The following is a 9,047-nucleotide window of genomic DNA, read 5'->3' as shown; positions in this document are numbered from 1 at the left end:
AAGGAAAACTGAAAGTATTTATAGACAAGGAAGTTTGGACACCAAGGAATTTTCAGAACCGAAAATATTCTCAAGATATTCTATAATAATTTCCATATTCGGTTTTCATAATTCCTGAGAATGCTCTGTCCAAAAATAATGATAGAAATCTCCTTGGAAAATCTTTAACTAGCAAACGCACATTACTAATTCTTATTTTCTATATATAATTTAAAACCTTAATTGAAAGATTCTTAACTTATTTAATTTCGATCCTAGGATTTACTTCCTTCTTAGCCGTTAAGGAATATCTTTGAACAATAAAAAATATACGCATTACTGCATGTGTTCAAAGTGTGTCGACATCCTTTCTTTGTAAGTTCTCTTTCATACTTACTCACTTGAAACCGATTTACCACACTTCCAAACAAGTTTAGAATTGGTTCATCTGACTTTCAAGAGCTATGCGATTGATTAAGAACTTCTCAATCACAAATCATGGGTTTAACGGTTCTACCAAAATAAGTTTCGGTTCTACCTCCATGTGAGTACTGTGCATAGTCACACTAGCTTCCCAAAATTCGGATGACTAGGTACTAGGATCGGTTCCCCACATATATATGGTATCTAACTCATATGTGTTGCACATGTCCATAGGATCGGTTCCCCTTTGCCTAAAACCGTGTTGCACATGTCCATAGGATCGGTTCCCTTTTCTTCTATGAACCTTGTTGCACCCCATACAAGGATCGATTCCCCTTTGTGATGTGTTGCACCTCTTACTAGGATCGCTTCCCCTTTACCCAGTGTTAGGCCTTACAAACTACACAAACTCGATCGTACCAATAGGTGATTACTTAAGATCGGTTTCACTAATAAAAGTCATACCAATACAAAAGTCAGGCCTCATGTGAATAGTTTTACCAAGAACACAAAAAAGTCATGAGAGGTTATACTAATCACACATATTGGTCGTTCATAAGATATGCAATGAAGAACGGCCCCAATAACGCCTGGCGATTTCGTTTTCGGTTCACAAACAAAGTTCATGAACTTACTTTCTTAAAACACATGTAACAACATTGTTTCCTAGGATGAAATCCTCACCTCATACCCATACATAATCACAATAACATTCATACGATTATGTTGATGTATTATCTACAAAGTTTAATGGTTAAGCAATAAACCTCGTATTGAATTCCTTAATACTATGTCTATCTAGAGTGTTCATGCTTTGCAGTTTTGTTTTCAATATGCACGACTTGAAAGATATGTTAGGGAATGAAACAGTTCAAGTCAAATGTCACTAACCTCAAGTGGAAAGATGATGTTGTGGTTGTAGCTCCGTACTTCTTCATTTCTTCAAGTCTTCGCAATACTTGTAATGTCTCATATCCTAATACTTTCAAGCTAACCTATACGAAGTTGAGTCTAGTACATTTAATCAAGCGACTCTCAAATGAGTTTTGGTTCACTAAAATATGACAACCAAACTTGACATACCAACGCTTGGTGGGTTCAATCGATCTATGCTCTAACACATCCAATCGTTGATGGCGCATTACGGATAATTCCGTTTTGGGGACGCGTTTTAATGAAATTTGAAGAAGATACAACGAACCTCAACAATCGCAATTCGATGGTGTTGAGTGCACGGTTCTCCATAGTTTCCAAGAATGTTAACAAGTATATTGGTATGATAAGGGAAGAGGCTCGAAACATGAGAAGTGGTGATACCCTGTTGGAGATTGATCAAAGATGTCGTGCAAAGTGGATCCTTGACAACGAAGAGAAGTTCCGATATGAAAGTTGTTATGAAATATTAAAGGTGTTTCCCTAATTTAATCTAGCTTATCAATTCTAAGTTCTCAATTTAACTTATGTAGAAAACTTTAAATGAACATTATTATTTATCAAACAAAAGTGCAATTACATCAACGATTTAAACAAACCACGATTCATATTAAGAATCTATCAAACTAACGGTTACCACCAAATACATAAACCCCTAAGCATGTTTAATCATGTGAAAACTCATTATTTGGAATATGAGATGGTGGTTGAGTAGCATCAGATGATTCATAACCTTGAAATGGTACCAGAGCAATTGGAGGTGCTTGAAATCGGTGAAATGTTGAACTTGTTGGGTATAAATTACGGATTGCCTAAATGCATCGAAATCGACGTGTCCACCACCAGGACTAAGTACAGGACCTTGGGGCATGAAACCAATAGGATACTGGAAATCCGTCTCCAAGTTTGTTGTTGTTGGTGGTAGCTGAGTCTCTTCCACCATAGTATCTTTCATCATAGTTGGAGTGTGATGACGACTTCCACTTGCACGACTTCCACTTGCATGACTTCTTGCATTGTTCTCACAAGGAATTTGAGAACTTGACCCTAACAGAGTCTCAGGCAATTCATAACTCATACTCTCCCTCAAAGCCCGCATCTGACTCAAGTGAAAATTGCGGAATTGATTGGTAAAAAGCGCAAAATTGTTCAACTCGTTCTGATACTCTTCTTTTGTTGCCACCACACCATCGTATAGATAGCTCAGCTGCATTCCTTCACTAGTAAGTGGAACCGTAACAATATCTCCACTTGGTGATAAAGTATGGACTTCCCAAGATAATGGAGGTATACGTGACGACCCAATTTGACTGCTAGGGTTCGTACATGGTTCGCCCATCGATGGTGGGGGTTGGGATGGAAGGTCTGTAAGTGGAAAATTTCCAACTGCTGGAAAGTCCACACTACCTAAGTTTTGTGGATGAACAACAATATTTAGCACGCATACCTTTTGGAACCAACTGTAGTAATCATAGTCATTTTCTGGTACTTGGATCAAATCATGAGATTCTTCCCAAGGTTGTCCATTATTTGTCAACTTTATCCAATCATCATATGAAATAATTGAAGTTGGAAAAGGTTTAAATGCTTTTACCTTTCTTCCTTGTAGCCGGAACAAATGTCTTTCTCCGTAGTACCAAATACCCTGACCACTAAGTGGACTGTAAAACACAAGTCGCTTAAGGCTTAACTGAAGCATGGCTTGTGCCACTGGTTCATGGAACTCATCAATTACTGTATATACGGCGCTGGCGTAATATTGATACTAGTTCTGCACACTTGTTGCATCCTTTGCATAGAAGCAACATTTTCACCATCGTTAATCTGGCCAATCCAAGTATCAGCTTTGTACTTGTACACGACTGGAAAACTTAATCGTTTATCGTGAAGATCAGGTTCGCCGACCGTAAAGTAAGTATACCACCAATACTGAAAAATAACATTGATGAAAATTGATGTGTTAGTACATTCACCACTAGTTTGACAACTCGATAATAAATCTAATAAATAGTTTTTACCTCCAATACGACCCAAAATGCATTTAAGCTATATGTCTTCTTAGTTGAGCAATCACCGAGACATATGTATAGGTCAGCTAAAATTGTAGAACCCCAATCATAATTTGGTGCTTTATTTAAATCTTCTAAAGATACCAGAGAACCAATTAATGACACTGTGCTAGCATTGGGAAAAAAACTTGGCCTATAATACAAAAATACGTTCAAGCTCGAGATAATCTTCAGTTTTGTTTATCCCCTTGGCACTGTAACGGCTCAAAAAATCCTTCAACCCAGACACTCTTAATCCATATGAGTGTAACTGTCTAGAATCTGGTTTTACTTCAGTATCATTTGAGTACAAGGGGAGTAATTGTTTCCATCTTCCTTCTGATATCCACTTTAATTGGTTAAATTGTACTATTTCACCCTGACTTTTTATTCCAGTCAACATATACAAATCTAACGGTGTGAACCCTAAAAACAACACGGTCATAAAATTAAAGCTTGTATGTGGAAATAAAATTTTCATCAAACTAAAAAATTAAAATTTGTTTATCAACTAAAAATTAAACTTGTTAGAGCATGGCTCGGTTGAACCCACCAAGCGTTGGTATGTCAAGTTTGGTTGTCATATTTTAGTGAATCAAAACTCATGTTAAGAGTCGCTTGATTATGTACTAGAGTCAACTTCGTATAGGTTAGCTAGAAAGTATTAGGATATGAGACATTACAAGTATTGCGAAGTCTTGAAGATGTGAAGAAGCAAGGAGCTACAACGACAACAATCATCCTTCCATTTGAGGTTAGTGATATTTGACTTGAATTGTTTCATTCCCTAACGTATCTTTCAAGTCGTGCATATTGAAAACAAAACTGCGAAGCATATTTGAACTCTAGATAGACATAGTATTAAGGAATACAATACGAGGTTTATTTCTTAACCATTAAACTTTGTAGATAAGACATCTCCATATTCATTTGAATGCTATTGTGATTATGTATGGGTATGAGGTGAGGATTTCATCCTAGGGAACAATGTTCTACATGTGTTCTAAGGAAGTAAGTTCATAAACTTGTTTGTGAACCGAAAAGGAAATTGCCAGGTGTTATTGGTTTTGTTATTCATTGCATATCTTATAAAAAACCAATATGCTGATTGAGTATAACCGCTCACAACTTGTTTGTGTTCTTGGTAGAACTATTCACAAAGGACTGACTTATGTATTGGTATGGCTTTTATTAGTGAAACCGATCTTAAGTAATCACCTGAGATGGTATGATCGGGTTTGTGATTTTATGTCTGACCAAATATGGGAAAGGGGAACCAATCCTAGTAAGAGGTGCAGTACATCACAAAGGGGAACCGATCCTTGTATGGGGTGCATCAAGGTTTATAGCAGAAAGGGAAACCGATCCTATGGACATGTGCAACACGTTTTTAGGCAAAGGGAAACTGATCCTATGGACATGTGCAACACATATAAGTTAGATACCATATATATATGGGGAACCGATCCTAGTACCTAGTCAACCGAATTTTGAAAAGCTAGTGTGACTATGCACAATACTCACATGGAAGGTAGAACCGAAACTTGTTTTGGTAGAACCGCTAAACCCATGATTGTGATTGAATGCTTGTTTGATAAATCGCATAGTTCTTGAAAGTCAGATGAACCAATTCTAAACTTGTTTGGAAGTGTGTAAAATCGGTTTCAAGGTTGTAAGTGTGAAAGAGAACTTACAAAGTAAGGATGTCCACATACTTTGAACACGTGCTATGAATGTTTATTTCTTTAATTTTTCAAAGTTATTCCTTAATAGCTAAGGGAAGATAATCCTAGGATCGAAACATAAGTAAGTTAAGAATCTTTTAATTAAGATTATTAATTTCATTTTGTATGGAAATATAAGAATTAGTAATGTGCATTTACTAATTAGATTTTCCGAGAGATTTCGATCATTATTTTTTGGACATAGCATTTCTAGGAATTATGGAAACCGTATTTGTTCTTAATGAATATCTTGAGAATATTTTCGGTTTTGGAAATTCCTTGGTGTCCAAACTTCCTTGTCTATAAATACTTGAAGTTTGCCTTTCTGGCAAACTAATCCTTCGTAACAACAGACTTCCTGTTTTGTTGTTGTTACTGGTATAGCCGCCTAATTAGGCGAAATCTCTTACGGCCGTTCAATTTAAAGTCTTCTTTGGGATTGAGAAGCTCTAGCGTGTACCGTTGGTGGGAAACTAGATAATTGCGGTTTATCTTTTGTTTTCGATTGATTTGATTGACTAACGGTGGTTGAAATCTGATTGCACCTAGTTTGTTTATGCTTGAGAATCTTCTATTCTGATATAAGATTCACTCAAACTAGTTAAGAGTTTCGACAGGGATATTTAGACTGTTGTTAGTCTAAAGACGATCTTGTGATAATCCATTGTTAACAGACTCCGTTTTATGCGTGATCACAAGATATTCAAGTGATTGTGTGCAGGTTTTTATTGAAGATTTAAGAAGATTTGAAGACAAAGAAGATATTGAAGATATGACTTGGGTTTATAATCTTTGGTGTGCACAATATTTGTTTCGGTAAAAGAGGATCCAATTAATAATCGGTTTATCCTTGTGGTAGATTATATTAATTAATTGAGTAGATCGACATCAACAAAATTCTTTGGATTAAGAGTGTTGTTAGGTTAATCTTAAACGATTACTTCGGTTATTGAACATAAGATAGATCTAAGGACCTGACGAAGGAGTTTATGTTAAGATAAACGGAAGAGCCTTTGTCCGACTCATATCACTTGGTTGAAGAGAGTTGATGCCGAATAGATTTGTTATTCCTTTAGTGTTTGGAATACGAACCAAAGGAATTGTTCCAAGTACGAGACTTATTTATAAGTTGGAGGCGTGGGAATACAGACGGAACTAGGTGAACTATAGGTTTAGTTGCTTGGTCTCACCTATACGAAGTTAGGTGTAATTTTGTGTAGCGGCTTAATCCTGAGAGTATTCAATTCTGGACAAGGTCCCGGGGTTTTTCTACATTTGCGGTTTCCTCGTTAATAAAATCTTGCTGTGTCATTTACTTTATATTTCTGCATTATAATTGTTTTATTATAATTAAAGTAAATTACACAAACGTTAATTCCTATTTACTTGATAAGTCCTACTGTGTTTGGCTAAGTCCGAACCTTTTTATCAAGTAACATACTTCGTTGTTGTATTGTCTCGATCTCTTATCCATAGACGATCACACGAAGTGTGAAACGATTAGTTATATTGTCTCGACTATGTCCATAGACAATTACTTTCAGATAAAGGACTTATAGGTAGGAAAAGTTTTAGCTTGAGGTATATTTAGGTACCCTCGCCTTTTTAATTGGTATCAGAGTAGGCAAACACGAAAAGATCTAACGATCTGCGTTGGTTCGATCCAACCTATAAGAAATGAATCTAATGACTGATTCAGTTAATGTTGGGAAAGAAGATGATATACTTCTTAAAGGACGTTTGTTTTCAAAACCTGGTAAACAGCTTTGCACTGTAAGTTCACTAGTGGAACACAACTCAGGAAATATTAACCATGATGTGCTAATGAGAAAACAAAATGATGTAGAAAACAAGTCAGATTCAGTTGACTGTGATGAGATCAAATTTTTCAGAAAGCTTGCTGAAAAATATAATCTAAAGGATAATATCTATTATCCATCTGCCGAAAAGATTGTCAGAGATTTCTTGATTCATGAAGATGTTGAATCTAAAGGTCTTGAACTTGCTCAAGCCAAAGGAGCTATATTAGTTAAAACAAGGATATGTGATTCTAATCTGCATAATCTCTTAACTAATATACAACATTGTGATTCATATTGTCGAACCTCTCACAAGAATCATGATGGAGGCATTTCTAGGGATTATCTCTTGACTAGTATTAGGTCAAGATCAACTGTCATCAATGGTGACAATGATTATATCTCAGAAAAAAGTAAAGATCAACTCTTACACACAAAAGGGAATGATTTCAGATCATGTTGTTTTGTTGTTGATCAACTGTCTAAGATTGGATACAGGAAACAATCTCATCAAATGATGATGTCATATTCCAAAAAATTCCTAAGTCAATATAAGAGTTCTGATTATCACACAACTCAAAAAACTTCAAGTCACAATTATGATCATCAAGATGATTATTCTGTTAAATCAGATCACTCCTGCTGTGACACAGTGAAAGAAGTTTATTCTTGAAAGAATCCCAAAAGGATAGATATTCAGAAATATCATGATGGATCATGTTCCATAAATTTTGAGCTATCATTATCTCACACCAACAACTGATGTTGGCCTATGGAATTTCCCTACATGTGCTCAGTCCAAATAAAAAGGGAAATTCTTAAAAAGAGCACAAGAATTTGAAGAACATATAATTTTATACTCTTGAATATCTAAAGTATTTTTTTTTATAATACTTGGAATATCTTTCTATCTTTGGGAAATCCCTGACAAAAGTTTTTGATTTTTTTCATAACCTCTTGGTCATACTGTTTCGGAAAAACTCTTATGTTGTTTCCAAAAGTGTATATTTTCACAAATAAAATACCGCGATTAGGTATTTCATCCTTGGAAATAAAGTTTGAATTATTATATAAACCATCTTTTGGACCGATACTCCTTTGCGGACAAAGATGGGTGAAAGTACTATTGACATTGAATCTCAACTTCCAAAATTTGAGACCTTTCCAATTGAGTTCAAGTGTTATTTCTCAAGCAAACATAAAAAGAATCACATTTCTTTTGAGCTTATGCTTATGTCAATGAGAGATTTTGAAGTTGCTCCTGAGCTTTGGGAAACTGCAGTAGTGCATGAAAAACTGCTCGAGCCAAACCTCTTGAAGTCGATTGTGGAATTGAATCTTCTGAAACAAAGACTCAAACATCTGAAAGAGAAGAGAAGATCCAAGAATCAAAACACCGAAGAAACTTCGGTAAATAATGGAAAATCTTCTAAAGATTAAGTTATATGCTGCAATACTTAATCTAGATTAATAGACATCAATTTTTGATTTCTTTCATTGATTGTATTGGTCTATTACGAATAAAACTATTATGAATAAAATTATTTGATTGGTAATTTTTCTTGTGATAGTTTTCGGTTTACATAGCCTGTGCTTGAATGCTTTTATCTTATTGCCATGTATGTTTATGTGATGTTTGATTTCGGTTTTACTACCTTAATATTCGATCTCATATGTTGTGAACCCTTGTGGTTTGGGTGACTTTTTGATTTAGCAGGATTAAGTTCTAGCCCATGTTGGTAGGCTTTATCAAAGAATCATGAGGGGTTCTGGTAAAAACAATATGTTAAAAAGTCACAATATGTTGAATCGGTTTTGGTTTAGCATAAAAGCATATGTGTTTCGACGGTTTTCAACTTTTGCTTGCAATTGTTAAAACCGATGTTCAACCTTTCTCTAGTAAAGGTTGTTTGTTGTTATTCTTTTGTTTTTGCATAAGGATGACAACATGATGATATTTCGATATCAATTCTCCCTGGATGAAGATGCAAACATATTGGAGAAGTGGATGCGAAATTTGAGGTAACAATCTTGTTAGTTAATTGTTTTCCTGTTTAAGAAAAGCCTGAGTTTATATTATATATATTTATTGCTTTTGCTTAGCAAAATTTCGGTTCAATTGATGTTTATTCCATGATGTG

Source organism: Papaver somniferum, chromosome 10 (assembly GCF_003573695.1).
Source record: "Papaver somniferum cultivar HN1 chromosome 10, ASM357369v1, whole genome shotgun sequence".
In the NCBI taxonomy this organism is placed as follows: Eukaryota; Viridiplantae; Streptophyta; class Magnoliopsida; order Ranunculales; family Papaveraceae; genus Papaver; species Papaver somniferum.
This window is presented reverse-complemented; position numbering follows the sequence as displayed.